Source organism: Leptonotus elevatus, chromosome 5 (genome assembly GCF_054856555.1).
Source record: "Leptonotus elevatus isolate MCC_2025b chromosome 5, RoL_Lele_1.0, whole genome shotgun sequence".
Lineage (NCBI taxonomy): Eukaryota > Metazoa > Chordata > Actinopteri > Syngnathiformes > Syngnathidae > Leptonotus > Leptonotus elevatus.
In genome coordinates, this window is record NC_141243.1 from 8943107 (window position 1) to 8967450 (window position 24344).

At 40.8% G+C, this 24344-nt stretch overlaps 1 protein-coding gene across 4 annotated transcripts in view; it reads right to left on the reverse strand.

Moving 5' to 3' along the window:
• The window catches only part of slc20a2 (solute carrier family 20 member 2), a 44189-nt gene extending 21847 nt beyond the window's left edge, over positions 1 to 22342 (reverse strand). Inside the window, exon 1 of one of the 4 annotated variants that reach the window (XM_086075470.1) lies at positions 21993 to 22342. The gene's annotated coding sequence lies outside the window, so the exon portion shown is untranslated. Of the gene's footprint in view, positions 1 to 4132; positions 4368 to 5539; positions 5631 to 21992 lie in introns of those variants that run through there. The other 3 variants (XM_086075467.1, XM_086075469.1, XM_086075468.1) reach the window with 3 other exon arrangements.
• Between the last annotated feature and the right edge of the window lie 2002 nt (positions 22343 to 24344).

The following is a 24344-nucleotide window of genomic DNA, read 5'->3' on the forward strand; positions in this document are numbered from 1 at the left end:
CACTAAACCACATCAGGTTAATAATTTACAGCCGGGTAATACAGCTCCCTTAAGAAGGTTACAACACTTCCTGTTAAATGATGGTGAAGGACGGAATGCTGTTGCTCCCACCGAGCAAGGAAATGCCAGACTTATGCAACATTGCAATCTTTATTGGATCATGCCGACCTGTGCATCCTGACTACACCTGACCACTTGAACATCATTGCTTTTTACGTTTCCTGTCTCCGTGTGCCTGAAGCTCCTGGGGCACGTTTCTTTGCATCTATCTGTTTGACCTTGTTTTTCATGCCAGCAGCTGTGCCACAGCTACATTGTAACTACATTTATAGTCATGTGATACTGACACTGCGAGTCGGATGGAAATTGCATTAGGGTGTCCGTGAAGGCCTCTGAAGCCGATGTGATTGTGATTGATTGGTGGGAATTGTCCCATTTACATTGATGAAGGTTTGTGCTTGACCATGCATTCATTGTGACCATTCTGAGGAGCCGCTATACAAAAGCATCAAAGAGTAAATATTGGGACACATAAATTAGAGGAAATGGAATTCTAGTAGCAACATGACAAGTGATTGCCATCAAAGTGGAATTTTATCAAAAGCATTTAATGAGCACCTCGAAGGCCTCTAAAATCATTCATTAAAAAAAATACATTCATGATAGATGTAAACAACCTATTCTTCTGCTCTACGAGCCAATAACATTCGATTGGTGCCATTTAGGGCAACTGAAGCCGTTTGAAACGTCACAGTTATTTTGATGCGTGGATTAGGAGAATCCCTCAGAATTTCAATCCATACACTCTAAAAACAGCTGAGTCAAAAATAGCCCAACTCTGGGTCAAAAATGGACTGATCCTCTGCTTGGGTCAATTTGGCCCAACTTTTAGTCAAGAAATAGGTCTTTTAGTGCAACAACTCATAAATATTGGTCAGATCCTTTACTTGGGTCCAAAAATTGGGTCATTTTGTATAAAACCACCCATAAAGTGGATGGGTCCATTTTTGATCCATAACTGGGTTACTTTTGACCCAACAGTTTTTATTGTGTATGATATTATTGGCTAATAATTTCAACGAAAATTGTCAACCAATCAAAGAAGGGCTTCTCCAAGTAGCAGATGTAACCACGGAGTCGAGGCGATACTGTATGTTGAGAAAAAAAAAATCAAGTTATATTGTTTCACTCTAATTTAAAGAGGTTTTCCAACCAAATTTTCTACAAGCAATATCTCACAAAAACGTTCCAAAAAAAATAAAATAAAAGCCCCTCACATAATACTGATTTTCAATATTCTTAATGCGTTGTACTCAGGTTGAAGGAGCCATTCCAAATGGATCATGTGCTATGTGTTTTCAGATCATGTTGTGTATCAAAGAAATATTTGGGTAGATCCAAGCTGTTCAGATTAGCCACAGTATTTCTGCGGATCTGTATCTGTTCAGGTAAGATGTGTGCTCAGAAATGTACAGTATTTGTTCGGATCTGATAAGAGTACTTACTATTTTGGACTTGACCTTCTTCCATGATCTTGCAGAAAAAGGTTCCACAGCTGTGCAATTTACAGTTGCAAAGTAGAATCAAAGAGTTGTATAAAAATGCCAAGTCTTTTACGATGAGTCGACAAACTCTCATCTGTGCATTTTAAATTGTTGTTGATTAATATTCTCCTCTTATTAATAAACCCGATTCGGCTGAGATTCAACATTTCCTCACATCTGCATAATGGAAAGAAGCATGAGGCCCATCTTCTAGCCTGTGTCAGGGTTACGGGATAAAGTCAATATATTCAGCATATTCCAAAATGAGTTGCCTTGAGCGCAGCAAGCGGCACATTTGCCAACTTAATTTGTGGAGTGTGTGGTTAAAAACGTGTTTATGCTTCTAAACACATGAAATATTGAACTATATGGTATAATGTGCCTCTCACGTGCTTTAAAAGCCATTACACAATGAGCGCAATTTGGTGAAGTGAAATCGTCCTAGAAGGGAAAACGAATCTTCCTTCATGCCAATGTAACTTTGAAGTTGTGAGCACCTTGGGAAATGTGTGTAAAAATGCACGTTTGGATAAGTCAACAAATGACAAGGTTTAAGTTGGGCAAGGCTGGGAGCCTAAAGGTTTTGTACGAACACTGACTGCTAATCAGAACTTTACATGATTCCATCTACCATGTCTAGGATCACAGTTCCAGCTGAAGAAAAAATGCCCACAAACATGCTGCCACCACCATGCTTCACTGTGGGTAGCAATGTTATCTTTGTAGCATACTTTTTAGAACAATAGTCAAAAAAAATTAAACTCTAGTTTTATCAGATATCAGATAACATATTTTCTGTGAATTTCACGTTTGTTTTTGTTATATTTGTAAAGATAGGTTGAACGTTTTGGTCATAATAGCAAGAAGTTTGGCGCAATTCTGTACCTAATTTCCATACTGAATATCCGTCCATCCATTATTCAAACTGCTTTTTTTTTTCTTGCGCAATATTTGAATATCTTGAGCTGAATTTGGGGGTTTTGGCAGCTGTAAATTCAACAATAAAAAATATAATAATTGTAATTAAATCATAAAACATTTGACTCTATGTGTAGTGATTCCATGTACAGCAATATATGAAATAAAGTTTCTCAATCTTGAAGACTTTCAAGGTACTTCAATGTATTGAGCTGCACTTGTTCCTTCATCATATTCAAAGAAACTTCAGCAAACTCAAGGTCAAGCTGCGTGTCTACTTGATGAGTCATTGGAAACCACAATACAATCTTATGCAACCAGCATCAAGGCCATTCTTTTATTTAGCGGGACCTTATATCGAGTCTAGTCATAAAAAGCTTGAAAAGTATCACCAGCCCTCGGCAAAATAACAGAAACAGAAATTCAAAGTCACCAGCATGGATAACTGTGACTTGTTTAAGAATGAACTGAAATATGAAATAAGAACTTTGACAGGTCAATCATAATAATATGCACTCACTGGCAAAAAACATAGAGCACAGATTCATAATACTAAATTTGCATGGTGGTATTTAAACACATCTCAGTATGATGCAGTACAGCACTGCGTACTACAACCACAATAAAAACGATCCTGTTAAATGAATACCTCTCCGTCAACACTGAACATCATTTCCTGCACAACCACTGTCCGAGGTGCTGATGCTGACAAAATTCATGTTTACCCAACACAAACTTCCCTATTTGGGTGCGGCAGCTGTTCAAAAAGGCAAAGCTGATTATCCTACCATCATTGGCCACTGCCGTAAAATATTACTTAATCATGTGCACAGTTCATAGTCAGTTGCCGAAAATCCACTTCTGTTTGTGAGTCGATGTTTGTATATTGCCCAACATAAGGAACAACGAGCCAACGGTGCACTTTGTTGACGAGACGTCCTGTCCTGAAAACCTGAATAAAAACCACTTGAAAGTGACAACGAGCTCTTGAGAATTATTTTTGGCACAGGCAATTTCTTCCTGGAGGTCAAAGGAGACACAGACAGATAAATACACCCGTCAAAAGATGATTTGAGCTTGCTGTTCATCCACTTTATACAGACAGAAGCAGAGATGGGAAAAAGCTCAAAGTTCGAAAAATCTGAGCAACTCAGCTTGCAGATGACAGCTGGTTAGGAGCTGCAAAGACTTACAACAAGACTTCAAAAAGGCTCGAAACTAGCTTTATTTGCACAGTGCGTGTAGCGTTACCGAAAATAACGTCCTGATGCCAGACTTGCATGTCAAGCTACAACGTCAGCTTGTGGAATTGCACGCCGTGCGAACAATCCCATCCCTCCTCTCACTGTTTGCAGCACAATGCTCATTAATCTGCCTGAGATGCCACTGCAGCACCACCGCAACTACAACTGGTGCGAAACACCCGTGTCACGAGCTCGGGTCCGCATTAGCACGCGGCGGCATAGTCAACAGCGGCCCCCCGACTCCCCTCCCTCGACCGTGACCGGACGGACGCTGAAAGGACCAGAAGGGCACGGAATGATGACTAACGGCATCGCTGTGATACACCTGACATCCAAGGGCACTGCAACAGATGGCTAACTGAGTTTACGACAGGGATGTGGTGAGAAGAGAGAGAGAGAGGAATCCTGAAAGTCAACTCCACTCACCTTCATGTGTAGCCATATCTGTGAAAAAGTGGGTGAAGACAATTCAGCGACAGTGGATGGAGGTGGTGGTTGGTAGGGGGTAAGCTGGTCAGATAAACCCCAAAAGAAGGCAGAGCGTGTGACTGACAGCAAAGGAGATGTGGCGCGAGAGCAGCTGATGACGGGAATGAATGGAGGCAGGAAGAGAGCGGAAGAGGCAGAGTGAGACTTGAGCAGGTTTGTGGCGTTGTTGCAGGAGAGAGAGAGAGTGAGAGAGAATCAGAACCGAGGCGAGTCTAGACAGCCTTTCCAAAGGATAATCTCCACGTTGAGAACGCACGCCGGCCAATGAGTGGCTGTCGGTGTGCAGAGAGGGTGGACGTGAGGGGAGGAGGCAGCCAATGAGGGAGGAATAGCGTAAACATGCCAGGTGATCGTCTGTGTGGATAGCGAGAAGCGCTTCCTTGATCAAGGACATTGAAAGCCACTACTTGGTTCTAAAAATAAAAAGTGGATCACTATGATGATGGCAGCATTGCGGATCTTCTCAATTCTGCAATTGGACTGGGTATAATAATCGTCCATTTGTTTGCGCAGAACTGAGTATGTATGATGTCATTCACTGCCAGTCCAGGAAAACTCCATCTTTGACGTCTATAGTCGTCAATGGCAGTGAATGAGTTTTAATATTCATGCATTATTCAGCTTGAATTGAAGGAAAATGTTGAAAAAAAAAAGGTTTCTAATTCCAAATGGATACAAAATGGTGAATCTGCATCTATAACCAAAATGCAATAGTCTTTTTTGAAATATGTACCGTCTCTCCACAGGCTTTTATGGATTTCAGTTTAGTAAGGACTGGAACAATTAAGCAGCCCCATGGGTTAGTTTTTACAGTAATTTTGACAAACATTAAAACATAAGCTCCTTGAAAGAGGTGTTGATGTTGAAGTTGCGCCATGTGGTGACATTGTCTTGGTTACACAGCCTCATTGCACACGACCACACGCCATCTCAGCCACAATTGTTCCTTTCAATCACTCATTGGGAACAGTGTGCCTCTATGTCGCTCCGTCTTGTCGACCCGGCGGGGCCTGAGCCACAGCAGGGTCGTCATTCTCCAGACAAAAAGCAGAGGCCGGTTCGCTAATGCTTAACAATAATGTGAGAGGAATACTTCACTGCCTCTGCAAAAGCCCGAGCATGATTAACTAAGGTGAGGTGTGTGGGGGGTGGGGTATTTCCCTACCAGACTGCAACTCGGTAATATTTTATAATTTATGACAGATTTTTTTTCTTTTCTTAAAAAAAACAAAACAATTCATGACAGATTTAACTCAAATGATTTATCCCTCGCTGATCCTTCCGCAACTTCCACACAAACGTCACCCCAATTCATCCATAAAATCAAACCCAAATGTTACTTACATACATGACTGAAGCAAAGGTATTTTTGTATGACGTCCAGTCTCCTCCTGCTCCTCTCATTGATTTTGCGTGAGAGTTGTGAGCCGAGATTCCCGTGGTTCCTCTCCCTCTCGGTGCCCCAACTGGCCCTGCCTGCTGGAAAGCCTTTCTGCGTCAGATGCACCTGCTGACTCTGACTCTGTGCTCCGCAGCGGGGGGGCGCTGTCGCCTACAAGCCAAGTGCACGCACGCACACATGCATTCTGTGCTGTGTTATGATCAGTCAGACCCCGTGTGCGGGAGGAGGAGGGGTGGTGGTGGTTCAAGAATGACAACAACAGCATGCATGACTGCAATGAGCATGTCTGTTTCAACACCAACTCCGAAGCCGCCACACACAAAAATGCACAGTGACTCTCATTTAGTCTCACCGCAGCCACTTGACTTTGCCCAACCATTTTATTGACAGCTCCTGTTTTTCCTGCAATAAAAGGCATTTTGTACCTGGTAGAGTCCCAACATAAGCTTACTGTTGCAACTGGCAAGCAAACACAGGGATGCAATTGACCAACTGAAAGTTTCACATACAGACGACAACGTTGCCAAATATGTGTTCAAACAGACTTTAAAGAATGTTGCAATATGCATACCTTGATATAAATACCGCTCACTGTTGCATATGTGTGACATTTGAATTTGATTTTGGCAAGTGATGCGGCTGAAGAATACCGTAGCAGTGCGGTAAATGTAAATTTTGTTTTGACTGTGACGTACTCATACGTGCCCGTAACATTTTGCACGCTAAGATTAGAAAGAAACGATAACACCAAATATTTTTTTAAATCTTCGAACTCTAAGAATACCTCTGTCAGGAACAAATGGTCAAAACAACATTGAGTTTAGCTACGCTCTTGTCGGCATCTTTATGGAGGTGAAATGCTCTACAGTACTAGTATCAAGTCCATTACCAAACGCATGAGAAAGCCATCCCGTCTATTAGGTTAAACCGGAGTTTGGTTCATGGCGGACTATTTATCTCGCTGCTACCTTGTCATGCAGCACAACCCTTAATTTGATTTCACAATTACACTTCTAACTAGGGATGTAACGACAATGGCAATATCCTGATATCACAATATTAAAATTGCTACAATGTCGTCGTCAGCATTACAATATTAAAAACAGCATGTCTGTTAATAAAAATGCAAGGTTGTAATCCATTTGTGCAGTTTTAGTACCCTCTGGTGGTTAGTTTATTCGTGCTGTTCAATTTTAATTAGGAATGTTTTGGGCACTGCAGCGGTTATCACTCAAATAAAATCAGTCATACCAGCAAATATTTTTCAACATCGCTGTCAAAAGTACTTTTGGTCCGCTTCAGTCGAACACAACATTGTGAATTACATAGACTATGATACTTTGCGCCTATTTCTCTGTCACTGCAGTTATTTTTTGCAATATCTGGAATTTTTACACAGTATCGTGAGGGTTTTTTATATATATATATATATATATATATATATATATATATATCGCTATCCCCTCCACAATGTTGTGATAATTATATATCGTATCGTGAGGTTCATATTGTGATGTTTTTAGTATCATGAGGTTTGGATATCATTACATCCCTACCTCAAACTCTTAAATACATACATTGAATAGCCTTTTTAGAATTTATGAGGACTGATAGCATTTTGTAAATGTCTATTATAAGAAAGGGTCTGTGTTGCATCAGTTACAAACACAAATGGAAGACAAACATAAAAATTTACGTTTGGACTGATTTCTATGTGGCCAACATTAAGTGTCACGTTCCAAACAATGGAACAGTGCCGGCAGCCTTAGCAACAAACAGGGACGCCAACCACGTTACAACAGCAAACAATCAACTCGGCTCCACAGTGCTGAGTAAGTTATGTTAAAATAGTGTTTTAAGGTCAGCTCTCTTTGGTTTCACTCGCCTGTTCCGAAATGGCAAAGTGACTTCTCACTTTGGACTCTTTTCAGTAACACCACTGTGTGTTTGTTTGTTTGTTTGTTTGCAAGGAAGCTTCAAAGCGCATCCAAAATAAAATGCTGCATGAGGTACAGTGTAACCTCTAAAATGGACACAAGTGTTGTTGGGGAAATTCAAGTTCAACTGTTTGGATTTTGAATAGGGTGACCACTGACCAGATATGTCGGGGTAAATGGGACAGTCCCAATTTTGAGCCTTGTGTCCTGAATACCGGGCAGATTTTGTCCCATATTTATGCATGTCCAGTCAAGTTTTTTTCCAAGGTTAGGGTTAGGGTTAAAGTTTATTTAAGGCACCAATATCAGAACAGCCGCATTCAACTGAAGTTGCAGGGGCTGGGATACAGTTTTTTGGGGGGTACATTCCACAACACCTGGATCGAGCAAAAAAGGTTGTTTATTGGCTTGTCTAGTGCTGTTAAACTGTCAACCAAAATAGCGACAGTACTCGTAATAACACAACCACCGGCCACCAGATTGACTAGCAATTAAATTTGTTCCACGTAGTTCCTGGTGAAAATGAGTGTCCCTGTTTTTAATTGCTAAAATCTGGTCACACTCATTTAGAATCCCTACTGAAAATAATGGAAAAAAAAGAAGAAACTGTGGGTCAAACTGTTGCCATCATAAAAACCTGTTATTAGTTCTAGTTTTGGTAACAAATGAACAAAGTGGCATCCAGAAGGAAGATTACTGTTTGGATGTGAAGCTGCTTCACACAACACAGATGAAAACAAAGTACAAGTAATAAACGTGGAGTTAAGTTCTTTGACATAAGGTCACACAAAACACAGCAAGGTCTTGTGACAATTGCTTGCGAGATATGTGAAGGCCATGCAAGATGTTCATTTCAAACTCTGGATTTTTGAGCAGCTTTGGAGACATATTTTTCCTGAATATTTAGTTTGGATTTGGGTCTGAATTGTGAAACCAATGCAGCCTTTGGTTTCGTTTGACTGTACACTCATTTTGTTATAACACAGACACACATTCATGAAAACAGCTCTGTAGACTATTCTTATCCTCTGACTAACTTCAGGTATTGACCAACACTGCTGGCCGTTCTTTTCATAAGACAACTGGCACAATTCATACCGTACCTGCCAATAATTCAGTCCAGTTTTAATCATGTTCTCTCTCCTGCTTCCATGTTCCTGCATGTCGGAGTCATCTTACCCTGCGAGCTCTTATCTGCTTTCCTCGCCTCTGTCGCCACAGTCCAGTAGCGCTTCACTTCCAAGAATCGGCAGCGGTACCAACTGGAAAGCTTCACGCCTTCACCCCTATCCTCCTTTTGCTGCCGCCTCATGAGTAGGTTGTGTGTGCAACAAGAGAAATGTTAATCTGGCTCTGGGCTCACAAGTACAGCAGCGCCAGGAAGTTCAACATACCAACGTGGTTCTGCAGAGCCGAGACTGGGCATGAGCATGTGTTTAGTGGGGCAAAGTGGCCTGCATAACGAGTGGGGCATCGAAGACGAGGCGCAACATTGAATAATGACATTTGATAGCAAAACTCTTGAGGATTGAGTGAATCCCTTCCAGCTCGTTCCTCCTTCCACACATAACTGCCAAATGACTTCTTCATGAGATGTGACTCCTAAATGTCTTTAACAAATGTTAACGTATGGCTGTCATGTTACATAACCCAGGCAACTGAAACGCGATCTGCGTGAGCAAAGAGTCTTGCTTTAAAAAGACCACCAGGTTCGACACCGGTGACTTTGAAATAAACATGAGAACGTTCGAGCTATTCTTCCAAGAATAAGATAAACATACAGCATTACTCTGTGTTTTGGTTCTAATTTCCCTCAGAATGCTGATCATATTTTAGGTACCTTACAGTTACCTCATACATGGATAGTATCTGTGATGTCAATAGTACACATGTGAGCTACAAACAGTTACATAAAAATGGTCCTGTTATTGTTCCTTTCAGAAATGTAAACTGAAGCAGAATTTAAAAGACAATTCAGTTGACCAGCACCTGAGGATTTGCATATTTGTGGGATTTGTTTCTCCTTTTCTCCAAATATATTTGATGAAAATTTTTTGTATGTTCCATTTTTGTCCCTTTAATTTCCCCCCATTTTTTGTGAAAAGCATATACATTGAATGTTTATCACAATTTTTTGAGGATTGTTTTGGGGTTGGAATTATTATTTTTTTTAATGCATTTCAATGACCATCAATTATACACTGATCTTTGCAATTTAAAGACGCTATATAAATACATAAATAACATAAAGCAATTACAAATCAAAACAGTTCCCAGGTATCTAAATAAAACGAGTCCCAAGTATCAATAAACAACACTCTAAAAAAAAAAACAATTTTCAACTCCTACTGCATGATGGGGCAATGTGCGTACAGCTTCGCATTACCACATTGAGCAGCAGCAGAGCTGTTTTGAGACAAGGACTAGAATATTACTTTGGATGGGAAAAAAAAGTAATTGCAAAGCACCCTAAAGCACCCATAAAGACGGCATTTTCTCTTGTGGGGGCATCATAGAATTACGCTCGTCAATTGTGGTAATTATACATGCACCACATGGAAAGAGTCCACAAGAAATGCATACAGTTACATATACTGCCACATGTCGCATATTCTTGTACCTTCGAGAGGCATTCGTGGCATCCCATGTCTGCATCTCCATAGACAGACGGACATAAGAGTAAGTGAGAGAGAGAGAAGGTTCCCTGCTAAGCTGGCTCTATTGGCCTGTGCCCTCCTGCTCCTAATCCTGGCTTTCAGCACATGACCCAGCTAACGGTATTAGGGGGGCGCTTTGATTAGGCCTGCTGCCGTGAACACAGAGTGGCAGAAAAGGCATGGAGGGGCCACACGGGGTCCTGCACAATGCAGCAATGGCTTTCTTCCGCTCAGACGTAGACGCACGGCCCGTATTAACTATGCATTTAACTTTGCCGCGCAAAGGGCTTCCCACGTTTAGGCACGAGGCCGGCCGGATTAGGTCCGGCAGTCAGTGAGTCAGCGGATTAGCGGCAGACTGTTGTTTTAAGGTAAAAACGAAGTGTAATGCTCAGAAACGTGCGGCAAAGCATGAGCCAAATTGAACTAGTGGTGGTGACAATGAGGAAGGGAATTTCACAACTGCAGCTGGGGACTTTCATCATGTGAAGGGGTCCTTGAAGGGAGCAATTAAGGATGTGTTCACAAAACACTTTGAATGCATTTCTAATTGAAGAGCTTTTTTTTTTGTTCCATATAAGCAGCAGCAGTTACACATAAAACGTTTTTGTGATATAAAAAATGTAGACCAAGATAATTAATTTCAAACATTTTCCTACCATTAAAGTGACTAACTGTATAAATTGTACGACTTAATTGAAACTGACTTCTTCTTTTTTTGGGTCCTTTCTAGCATAAGCCCTTAAGCTTTTGTGCTAGCACTGACTGCTATTTTGAAACTGTTCATAATTGCCTCCACCTTGCCAAAGGCCCAACCGAGTTCGGACTGAAGAACAGCAGCCCCAAAACATGATGCCGTTTGGTGATGGGCAGTGTTGTGTTTGTTCCAAACACACCTTTTGCAATTAAACCAAATTGTGCAACATTGGATTCTTTAGACCATAACACATTTTCCCAAGTGTTTGGAAAACTTGATTACTGTCCGATGAAACCAAGAATGACATTATGGAACACTGCCATATCCTAGTTTTAAGAGGGTGTTTCCCACTTGATTTCAGTTGTTTATGCTTACTTCTCAAAAATGATTTCTCTTGAGTCAATTTTTTGATACTGGTATGTAAAAAAAAAAACTTTGAATGGGATCAGTGGTGTGAAGACATTTTATATCAACTATACATTGAGCTGAAATGAAATAAACCACACCAAAGTCCATTTGCTCTTCAACATGGTCTGTACTAATACAGCAGGGTGTGGATGACAAAATAAGGCGATATGATAACATGACATATTAAAACCGGAATATGTTCAGAGTTCAGGCCTGTGGTAAATTTGTTGTGGAATCCGGACGAAATTTGGGTTTAATGGTGCAACCACTGACCAAAGTAGAAAAACTATACTCTTCAAATTGACTACCTTTGATTTCAAATTAGAGACTTTCTCCTGCCCTAATGTGTATTAAAAATCGCCGGCCAGGAAGTTGCCCATGAAACTCAACAATTGTAGTCCTTCACACTGACACTATTCAGTGCGGCACAATCGCGCAAGAATCCTCCCAGGAAACAAAACAAACAGCAAGAAACCAAATCCTCAGTTGTTGCCATCTCGACACATCCGCACATTGACAGAAAAATAACAGTATTTAATTTCATTTAGTGCTAATGTGTAAACATTATGTCGACAGGCTCGAAGCACAAGCCTCCTCAGCATTAGCAGTTGCGGTCGTTTCCCGTAGAGCAGTGGCACCATAATCACAACATGTGAAACATTGTGAAGATGTCATCAGCTGTTCAGCACAGAGGGAATCGTGGAGAACTTACACGACATTCAATCCTGCTCCCTCACTTCGCCCGAGAATAGCGCCGTCACATTTGAAGAAAACCGGTTTGCTCTTGCATGCTCCGAGTTGGCTTCTTACAGAAAAACAAATAACTTTGCTTTTAGTGTATTCTCTAAATTGATTCTGATATCTATAATTGGAGTATCATCAATAACAGCATTTTTTATTTTATTTTTTTATTTTTTGCTAAGTGAGTATGAGGAAACTGTTAGTCTACTAATCATACCGTTACTTCAGTATGAAAATCCTAATTAATTCTTTAGTAATAGAGAATTGGCCAATAATAGACTCAGCTACAGTATTTGGAGCTTAATCACATGATTCAGCACTGGCATATGATCACAAGCGTTCTCAGCGTGGTACCAGTAAGCGGACGAAAACAAAGTTTACTTGCAAGCTGGGTGCTTTTCTCACTTGTATTTTCTATTGACAACAATATGAACCCAAAGAAGAATCACTAAATGGACTAACACGACAGACAGACGGCGTGAGACCAACAGATGTGTTTTATTGTCCCTTGTGTGTCGTAAAAAAACTGCTTCTTGCTTGAATTTGATTATATTTTTACGGCGCTATTACAGGTTGCGGAATTGCGTAACAAAACAGAAGTTAACAGTTTAACGATTGCTCTTCGGTGTTTCAGTCACTTCATGCGTACTTTTATGGGGTTTTGGAGAAAATGCGAGTTGTACTCGTACTACTGTAGAAATGGATATGATTAAGTACAGATCATGTCGGAACATAATATGCCAGTGGCGCTATATGTCACAGATATTCTGTAACATGCATGTTATGCGATTATGAGCATGTGTGGACAGTTAAACTGTTTAAATCAGGGGATGACTTAAGTGATCTCTGCTGTCAGTTAGCATGACAAATTCTGATTTGTTTGCTGGGCTTATGTTAAAATTCAACTACTCTTCAGTGCATACTGCATATCTTCATTCTTCCCTTATCTTAAGTCACGTGCAATAAATTGACTAGCGTGCCATTGGTCTGCCATGCTAATCCCCATCATCCAAGGTTGCCCCTTGCTGAATTTTAGCAGACGAACCGCCCCACCTTCCAACCCCGCCACTGCCTGAGGTGTCGCATGTCTGTCGCTTGCGTTCGTTGCTAAAGACGTCAACGGCAGGAATGATTTGGCTGGAAATAGCAGCGTGACATGAGCACTGACCAGCGAGCCAGCTGCTCATCCTTACATGGAGCCCTGTCCTGGCCCTACAGTCAAATTCGGGTTGGACCAGTACCGACGTGACAGTATGATCGAAAGGAGGCAGGCAACACAACGGCACATTTGTGTTGCACAAGAGCAGCAAGTTAAAAATGGAAGTGACAAACCTAAGTTATTGACTCAAGACTGATCACGCAAGACCAGTTTAAGAGACAATGAAAAGAAAAGACAATTTTAGGCACCCAAAGGAAAACTGGTCTAAATTAAGACCAGCGTACTCCCAGATTCTGAGTTTTGATCGGAAACCATTTTCGGAGATGTCTGCATTCAGTTTCATCCCAAAAACATATTTTTTTTTAATACAATTTTAAAAAATTAAAAAATGCACGCAAAAAATGGACTCAAGCATTTTTCACATTTATCGTGTATAGATAACCTGATTATTATGCAATTCAAACAATATACTTTATGCATTTTAAATAAACACTCTCATTATTATTAGTTTAGAGTAATTATACTTTATTAATACTATATACAGAAACCTGAGGATTATGAATTTCAAATAAATAGGCTTTATTAGACTAATGAATATGTATCATATAAGGTTTATTTGGTAGGTTTGTGTTAAAATGATCTATTAAAATAAATAAATAAATGGGAATTTGTCATGAAAAAAAAAATACATAAAGAAGACTTTCCAAAAGACGACCAACTCATAAAGTGGAACATGGTAGTATGTTACTTATGTGACTACACCAAGAATAATGGCTCCCATCTTCCGCTTGCTACTTTTTTTCCCCCAAACACCCAAAATGACCCGAGGCCCGAGTGGCGAAATCATGACTCATTTGTGTCAACCAAGCCCATGGCGTTCCCGAACAAATATACTTTAGAGGAAAGAGTTTGGGGGGGTTTCCTCACCGAGTTCCATACATGAAACTGGCTCACGGTTTAGCAGTAGGCCTTGTCGTTAGCATGGCTAACACCACATCGGCAGACCAACAAGAGACGCTCTATGTGAGCGCGCTTTGATGCGGACCGTGCTACTCCCAGAAGGCCAACACTAAACAATGTAACACAGCTCTCCGGGACCCAGTCAAGAGGTTGAAACTGAGCCAAAGACACAACAAGAGAAGATATAACAAGAGAAAAAACATCATTCTTTACTGTCATGTTGCGTTACCTTTTAGTAGAAGACCTTTGCTATCTAAATGAACACAATAACAAGAAAGGAACACAAACAGGAAGCCAACCATCGCCAGCATGACAACACATCTACTTAAGTGATTATTTGTCCAGAGAGAGAGACACACACATACATTCGAATCAACAAGCAAGAACAATGAGAGCGGTAGTAGAAACACAAATAGTGTTAATGATTGTACACTGGCCATTTAAATGATTTCCTGGAAGCAACAGCATGCGCAAACCACAAATATTTAAAAGCCTTAGAAGCCCATTGGATCCAATTTAAGGTCACGGGAAGGCTAAACAGGGACTTGTAAACAACTGATTTGCGGAAATGGTTCTTGATTAATTTGACTATGACCCTGAAGTCACCGAAATGAAAATCACCAGAGCTGCGAGTTCTCACTATTTGTTTTCAGCCTCTTTCTGTCACCGCTCACAGCTTGCGCCTTTTCTTGATGCGCCAGCATCTCAAGATGGTCTACCATATGAAAATGTGACTTTTCCAAAAGTCTGCGAGGAGGAGTTCGTCAAAAGTTTTCTCACCGCATATGTTTGTTGTAAGGGCAAGAAGGGCTTACGATAAAATGCTAAAAAAAAAAGCTTGGGAATCAAATCTCTGTTTATCTGTTATCTGTTTGTTTGACCCGTGGGCGCAACAATGCGAAACATTCTCATCTCTAAATGAGCAATGACAGCCAGAACAAAGGAATGCTGTAGTACACATGCGCAGGCATACATTATATCAACATACACACAGCATGACGATTTCCTCTCCGCCAACGTTGTCACGTGATGTTGTCATCGCGATGACAGTCAACGACATAACAGCGCGATTGTGCTCCGAGGACGAGGCGGGACGACCAGAGAGACAGGACTGTTCCGTGACACTGCCAGACACGAGCAACTAGAAGCCCGCCAGCATCCCGCAGGATTGTCATGGAAACCAAAAGAGGAATCCACTGCCTTTTCTATACATCTTCTTTTCTTTCATGTTCTTAACGTGTCAGTCTGCAAGACGAAAGTCATCCATATTTGTCTCGCGGTAAGATAGCAAAAGCTCGACATATAGCAAACGGTCCAAAAAAGCACCGATACACAAGGTCATATTATAACCTTTTCTATCTGGAAGATGTTGTTTGAAAGTGAATGCAAATGCCTTTTCCAAATAATAAATACAATGCTTTTCCACAATAAGGAAGTTTTGGGTCAGTAACACTATAAAATGCTCTTGGTGTCCCCATCAGAGTCATGAAAATGTTGGATACATTTGGTTAGTTATTTTGATCATGTATATTCTATTATCATAATCATATTGAACGTTTTGCATGTCTACCTAAAACTGCTGTTTACACTGTCATCACTCATCACAAGGAAATTGCGCCTTTAAGAGACTCTCTGATGTTTTCAGTGACATTACAACCAGCATTTTGTCTTTCTTCAATGAAGGCTAAAACAGTGGATAGAATAAATATTTACACTTATGTTTCATAACTGTCTTCTCAGCCATGGTGAAATATAAATTGCTATAAAACGATTCAGCAACTGAAAAAACTCACTCTGCTTGCTAACTGAATCGCCTACTTTATACAACAATGAATATGAATTTTTATGGAAAAATTTCTCAACTTTTTGGGGGTTGTAATGGGGGATGTAAAGGCATCGTATTTTGATATTGACTCTACTGGAAAATTTTCACTGCAGAGAAGTCAGAAAGCAACAAAACACAGTGCAAGGCGGAAGTATCCGTTCCACTATCAGAGGAAAAGAACTACAGGTCTGACAGGACAAACAAGACTTGTCAGAGCAAGAAATAAATAGAAGACAACCATTTTCCAAGGACAGAAGTTGAAATGTCTGACACTTGCCAGGATTGGTTCAGTTGCTCTGATAGTGTGGTTTGTTTGGTCAAGTGTGAATGCATCAAACAAGAAGTGGATTTTGGTCCACTTGCAAGTGAAGCTGAAGTATAAACACTGCACATACTAAAGACATAACAAAACTGTGTTAAAAAAAAGAAGCAGAAATAAAACAGTAAACAGTTGTACAGTTTTCTCCAAAAAAACAAACAAAACGTTTTAAAGCAGTTTAGAGGCATTTTGTGACATCTCAGTTGGACTGCAGCTATCAAATATTTTCAGACCAACGTACCCATTATCCCATTGATTAATCTCATCATCATCATCATTATCATCATCATCAGCCACGCAGTGTGGCGTTTTGTCTCCTTTTTTGCTGGTGTTAATATAGATTGCAATTGCTTTGCTTTGCGGAAAGCAAGCAGCCATTATGCTATACATCACTACGCATAATGTTTTGCGATGTAAACAACAATGGCAGAGTATGTACAAATAAAGTTTCTACATAATGTATTAAACTGTAAATGATTTTTGAAAACTGACTCTTGGTTTTGCTAGTAGCAACCAAAATGAATCACATGGAGCAAACTTGGCATTACAGCGTCAACGTATGAAAGTGTCGTTGGCTTTTGTTAGCTCACGTTAGCGGCAGGCTATTGACCGGCTAACCTCATTAGCCAGTCTGCGTGTTGATTCCAGAAAACACAGGATGAGATGTTGCTATCCATGTGCGAGCACATACATTTAACTGGTGCACTTGACGGTGAATGGCGGATGGTAGGTTTGAGGAAATGAAATTTACGGGACGCATCATCAGTAGTGTTCCTCTGGGTCACAGGGTTTTTTGGCCTTTTACACTATACACACTCGCCCGAGACGGCCAGCTGCAGGATGATCAGCCCAAAGCCTAATTGGCCATGAGAGTCACCTTGCTGTCAAGTGGCGGACATCTCAGGGGACTATGCATGGCAGGGGCATCCTGTTCCCTGAATCATGCCTAGGCTGACCGCATACCTCCTATCATGCTACTTGGGGTCCCAACCGGGTCGTGGCTGCTTCTTTTTTCTGCCTCTGCTACAGCTTTGATGGCTGTGCGCTGGTTTTGGCCCCTAACTCCCGAGTTCCTCTGTCGTCTTGTGGTAGATGTTCCCACAAACCCTCTGCCCTTCAACTTCCACTTGGCGGACTTCCGCGTTCCAGCCACGAGCTTCAGCGGCTAGCTCAGAATATCGCAGGGGTTTTTCCGCTCATATGCTTCCTCCATGGAGTCCTCCCAGGGTACAGTAAGTTTGACTATGTATACCTTCTTTAAGGATGGGGACCAGAACACCAAGTCAGGTCCTCAAGGTGGTGGTGGCGATCTCTGAGGGGGACACCAGCTGTTTGCCAATATCTGCCAGCATCTTCCAATCACGTTGCTGGGCACAGTTGGCTTTTCTCTAATTGCGAAGAGTTGCTCCTGGCAGCTGTGGCCTCTTCATGGACAAAGGCAGTTGCCCATGAGGTGTTAGATGTTGGTGTAAATTAATTTTTATCAACACTCCGTTAACAGCCCAAACACATAACCAAAAAGGACAAAACTGCTAATAGCTGTTATGTGGGGTCTATTGGTGAAACTCTGCCATTGACGTGTTCTCAGTTCAAGTTTCAACCTTTTATTTGTCTTCACAAAAAGGTCACAGAATAGTCACGTATAAATCAAATCAGTCAAATGCCTCTATGTGAACCGACTTTAAACCCACTAGATTGCTATTTTGAATAAGGTTCAACAAAAAGGAGGGCAACATGCACTTCTATTTAGTTTTAGTCAAAAGGTCCGCAGAGAGAGCGTCATCACAGTGACACTTGCTTAAATTGAGATAAAGACCTTTTCTGTACATACTAAAAAGGCATTGCTTCAACGTTACTACATATCTCTTCATGTATAAAATGCCGCAAGGACCACATGTGAAGTCATCTACATGCACTGCAAAGTCAATTATACTCACAGTGCGTGTAAAACTGGTTCTGAGCACTCTAATAATATATTCGGGATTCCGATATAGACTATTTCAGATTCCTAATGGAGGGTGCTGCATTTAAGTACTGATACAGAGCTGATACTTAGTTCATACATACTAACTAACACATTTAGCTTTAACATATGCAGGATTTCTATACTTGAGCACGTTTTATATGCGCAATATATGACTAATTGCAGTTGCGTAGCTGGTAGATGAAGTGGTCGGGTCCACTCATATGAAAAGAACATTAATGATTAACTGTAATTGCCTTGTCCAGCAGTGGGGCACAAGTTTGCTTGTTACTAAAAAAAAAAAAAATCACATACATTAGACTTTTATTCAAGGGATGTTGTTTAAATCCGTCACATTTGCTAGCCTGTGGCCCTGTTACTGTCACTCTTAAAATACCGCTAGTAAATATATATATATATATATATATATATATATATATATATATAAACTGTTACTGTTCCATTTGGAAAGTTATTTGTACCCTGTTCACTTTGTGACCTTCATTAAAGCTACTCAATGCAGAAAATTGAATTTCGAATTGCTACTGCCACCTGTGGCCGAAAAATTTAACTGCATTTTCCCTTCACATACACAATGCGCACGTGACATCACACCTGCAGACAGAGGGCGGGAAATTTCAACCCGAATCCTGTCTGAAAACTATTGGCTAGAGGCTTGCAGGAGTTCCCATTATGAACAACAGAGGCGTTAATCTACTAATTAAAAACATGTTTCAGTCATAAATGATCAAATAAAAAGGGTGTTGTAAAGATTTTTTGGGGCAAATTGTTACAAAGTGCAACAACAATAGCCCGTTTTTCTCAGCTGATGCCGACCAACTAAAAATGGTGTGACTGGCCCAGATTTCTGATCACTAAAGTATCACTTAACGAGTGTAAATCGTCAAATCAAGGCGCTTACAATGCCTTAAGTTGAATGTGCCTGAACTCACACAATTAATAATTTGACCCCCCAAAAAACAAAAAAAGAGACTGTATCGGCGAAATCACCATCACTTGTTACCAAAGAATACCGATTTTTACATTTGACAGCAAATAACTAATTTTTACATTTATAATGTTTTGATTTATAATTCATAGCTCGATTGAGTTCTGTGTTTACATATAAAGAGTTTAACTCCATATACGTTTACATGTCAAGCACATACTCCACTAAATGGCCTCTGCATTTATGATGGCCGTAACATATTGCGTTGTAGCTGAAGAGTAACAGAAAAATCCATGCATGAGCACACACAGGCTTAGAAAGCATCTCGGCAGCGACAAACTTTTCACCTGTGCGCATAATGAGAGGATCTGCTCAACAAACATGGCTGAAAGGGTGCGGGGAGATGCAAATAATATTATGACTTAACTGCTGTTGAAGAGATGGATGTTTTGCAGGAACTAAAATGGAAGGGGCCGCGGCATATTCCTCATCTTCATCAGATCAAACTCACTCGCACTGCTATTTGCATACATAAAGCAGGTGTGTTTGCGTGCGTGCGTGCGCCCGCATTAGTGTCTATAAAGACGGAAGCCATTCATCTACCTATCTTATCAGAACATGATTTCATGTCTGCTTTAAAACATTTATGGCTTGACGAGAAACAACAATCTGTGTCTTGCAGTTCTGCAGAAGTTTTTGAGTGGTCTAAAACAGTTCTTTCTTTTTAGACACACCTTTTTCGATGGGTGCAAATAACGCGAAAACTCATCGGTGCCCTTTCTTGCTCTCTTATCAATAGATGATGATTAATTATTAACTCACAAAATCCATACTGACCACCACTTCCACCTGCTGTTGCAAAACTGTTGTTTGCGTGCGTGTCGCAAATAATATGATTTGACTCCATTTCATTCAATCACTATGCACGGCAGCGTGCACTTGTGTTAAAAATTATGCAAACAAATAAAAAGAAAACAAGTTTGCCATCTGACCGGCGACCAACATATGTACCTGGAAACGTTCAATTTTGTTTCAGCCAGTAGCCAGCTAAATACAGTAGGTGTCTACTTTAATTGTTCATCACAATAAGATCCAAGGCCGTACAATAATCCTGCTATAAATAGACTGTAATATTTCTGCATTTTGTGATTTTCGTGCTGCTGTTAGAAGGATCGTGATGCAGGATGTTCCTGCTATTCTTTCCACCTCATGAATACTCCTTTTGTGTGGTGGAAAATCTATCATGTTGACAATGGGATTGGCTCCCTCTTTGGTAGGAGGAACATAATAAGTGTCTGGCTCCTTACAGCAACAGGGACTCCATTAAAAAAAAAAAGGGAATATGCTAGCGCAGAGGTGGGCATCGAGGGCCGGAGTCCTGCAGGTTTTGCACGTTGCCCTTCTCCAACACAGCTGATATATGATCAGCTCATCAGCAAGCTCTGCATAAGCCTGATAACGATCCTGTTGATTGGAATCAGCTTGTGTTGGAAGTGAGAAACCTCCAAAACCTGCAGGACTCCGGCCCTCAAGGACCGAGATTGCCCACCTCTGTGCTAGCAGATGTGTGTGATGGATACAGATATTTTTAACGAGTGGAATTTAGTCATAACAAGTTTTTCTTTGACCAATCAAATGAAGGATATCTAGAGGCAGCATCAGAAACTGTGCACTCAATCTCAAGCAAATATGTTGCGCGACAACTTTAACATGTGCTATGTATCAGTCACGATCTCGCGCTTTAGAGTAAATCTTTGTATACTACCCACCTGTGTTGCTTTTAGAAAACTAACAGGGTTTTTTTTTAATGACGGGGAAATGTTGACGATAATGTGGGCTGGCCCAGTAAAGCAAATTTGAAAAACGTATGCGAAATACTATTCCAAATGTGTCTGGTACAATTAAGTGAAGTTGTTGTAGTGAATGCTTAAAAGAATGCAAGTCAGTGTTAACGACTAATTAAAGTAGATAAGTACACTGGCTTTTTTATTAATCTGTGATTCATTTGCCTTTATTTTAGCATAAGACTAAACCTATAAAACCAAAACATTTATGTAATGTGCGATGATATTGTTTGTAATATATAAATATATATATATATATATATATATATATATATATATATATATATATAGTTTTCTTTGTTTAAAAATAGTTCAGCCCTAGTTATGTAAAAAAGGCGAATATGATTTCGCGACTATGAGGGTTGACTATTGGTCTGCCATAGTGCACACTGCGCATGCGTGACGTCGACTCGCCTCAGCGTCGTCGCGGATCACTCTTGCAGCACCAACAGAGTGAAATGAACTCGCGTGATAAACAGTAAAACCAACAGGCGCTCGCTTAAAAAAAAACTATCAAATCAGCCGAGCGTTCGCCCTCGCTTGGAGCGTCCACTTTCCCACATTAGTTCCAAACAGCAGCCGCTCCAAGTCCCCGCAGCCGGCATTTTTGTCCAAAATGTGAGCTATTGTGGGCGCACACTCGGAGTTGGGAAATCCCGCACGTGCAGCTGGGGCGTGCTTGACTTGCCAGGGGACGAGCGGGCATATACTAGATAGAACATCTCGAAATACAACGCCAACGTGTCAATGCGCGGAGAAAAAGCTGCGTGACTTTCAGCCACGGCTACCATTTGTACTACACGCGTACACACACGGCCCAGGGACCCGTTCCTCCTTGAACGCAACGCGGACACACAACAAGCTAGCTCCTAATACAAGAAACAGCCCTCCTAGCAACAATGGCGGGTCAAAGGTAAACTCGGACAAGGTACTTACCGACAAAACAGCACAAAACCTCGAAGCTTGAGGAATTCAACGCCGCGTCTGGCCTCTCTCGCCGTCCTTATGTTCCCCCTATGGAGGTTCCGGTGGAAAAAAATGTCACAGATTCCAGCGGTCGGCCTGTCGGGTCGGTCGCCCAACACCCCCGCCCCGCTCCTGTCTCGGGTGAGTGATGTTTGTTTGCCCCTTTCACTCGGAGCCTCTCTCACGCCACCATGTTGCCAACGCCGCGTATGTCTCCTGGCTCTGTGCTTCGACTCTCATCCGGGCGTTCAGGGGATTTGAGCCGAGCACACTCAGGATGACAGCTTTGGGATGGATGGATGGAGGAGGAGGGAAGGGGGGGTCGAGCGTCAGAGGTGGAGAGCGAGTGAGTGAGTGGTCACTCTGCTCTAGTGCGCAGGGGGCTGATAATTAGGGGAGGGGGGGGGGGGGCTGTTATACCTTTTAAATGCACATTTAAATCACAGTGGGGAGTTGAATTAGATTCGCTGGAGAGAGAGAGAGAGAGAGAGAGAGAGAAAAAATCTTGTTGTTTAAATGTTTTTAATTTCGAGCACTACAGAGGCTGCGGCACATTGTCACCCAGTTTGTCAATAATGATAATAATGATGGTTTTTAATCCTGCTAAATGTGCCGTGCAGCTATTGTAGTAGCAGACATGTGCGCAGAGGCTTCTTGTGTTATGTAACAAGTCCAAGCGGCCAACAACAGCGCGGGTGGGGGGGGGGGGGGGGGCTGCTTATGGTTAGCAGGCAATTCAAGCTAACATAACAAGACAGATTCAACAAGTGCTTATGAAAATTTTAAATGTATGAGAGAACAATTTAGAGTTGCACTATAAGTAATTGACATATTTGAATTTCTGAGGGTGAAAGGGCATAAAATTATTTGAAAATCGAATGTATTTTATTTATTTAATTGATTTTTCAGCCAGTCACTGTACATTAATGACCCTGTAAAGTGATTTCAACAATTTGTTTCTGAATACATTGAATATGTTACAGGGGCGGAGCTACGGCTGGCTTATAAAACACTGGGGGGGGGGGGGGAACACTGTCTATGAAAAATGGACCACTGTGATTGGCTGTTAGCTAACAAATCAGTTCATGAGTTAGAAGTAGACTATGAGATTAACTATATTAAACTCTGCAAAATGATGTTTTTTTTATATAGACTTGATCAATATGAGTGTGTTGAGCACGGTTCCTTTTATTTCATGAAACCCTGACTGGATGTCATGATAAATGTGTGTGCATGTGCGCGCAACTTCAGGGAAAGTTAATGGTTTATTAAGCGCAGCAGACATTTGAGCACATAATTCAATATACGTATTTATTTACACTATTTTCTGATCTTGCCCAATGTCAAGGGCAACTAAATGGGACAAGGACAAGCACTTCAGATAATGAATGCAAGACACAAAGTGATTTTAAAAATACATATTAATGTGTTAAATTTCTAATCAATTCAATTGAAGAATTAACCCCGCCCTTCAACTGTATAAAGGCAGTATCTTGTTGAAACATGACTTTGTTCCATTCAGAAGTTGGGTGGAACAAATTACTAACCTCCTGAGCCGGCGTGTTCCACACTGGCTTTAGAGAGACGTCTAATTTGTCCAACGTGTCGGGGCCATGGCCAAAACATGTGGCCCAATTGTTGAATCGTATTGAATATAAAAGACAAAAACATGATTAGTTAAAAGACTAGGAATGGAATTAATCCATTACAGTAAGTACAATTTTGATTTTAACAGGCATTGTGAAAATAAACTTTGATCTGTTCATATTCAAACAATATATACCATAAGCAATACATGCATAAACTATTCCCAATATAATACAAAATAGTGAATGTTCATCATCTGATTTAAAAACAAACAAAAAAAACTGATATTTCTTACCAGTAGCTCAGCATTTTTATTTATTTTTTTACCAAATACTTTCTCTTACTTAAGTAATTATTTTAAGAAGAATTTACGGCCATTTTCTGTCTGTCCTCTAATGACACAAAACAGCACAAAGAAGCAAAAAGCTGGAATTGTGTATCCATTCGAATCATAACACGACATTATTTTTGACATATTCTGTGTTGTTCTTTCTTCTCAGCACTACAAGTTACTTTCAGATGAGTGTCACCGCAAGTGACTTCATTGATGGATTCAGTCTGGTGGTAAGAAAAAACAGTGACAAGTTGAGTTCATACGGCCTACTGTACTTATAATAGTATCAACATGTGGTGCCGAAATGAAGAAGCAGTGCGATGTGTCATGATGTTATGTTCCTCCCACCCAACTCCAGAAAACAAGCTCGCACTGGTCTGTACCGTCTTTTCAAAAGGCAA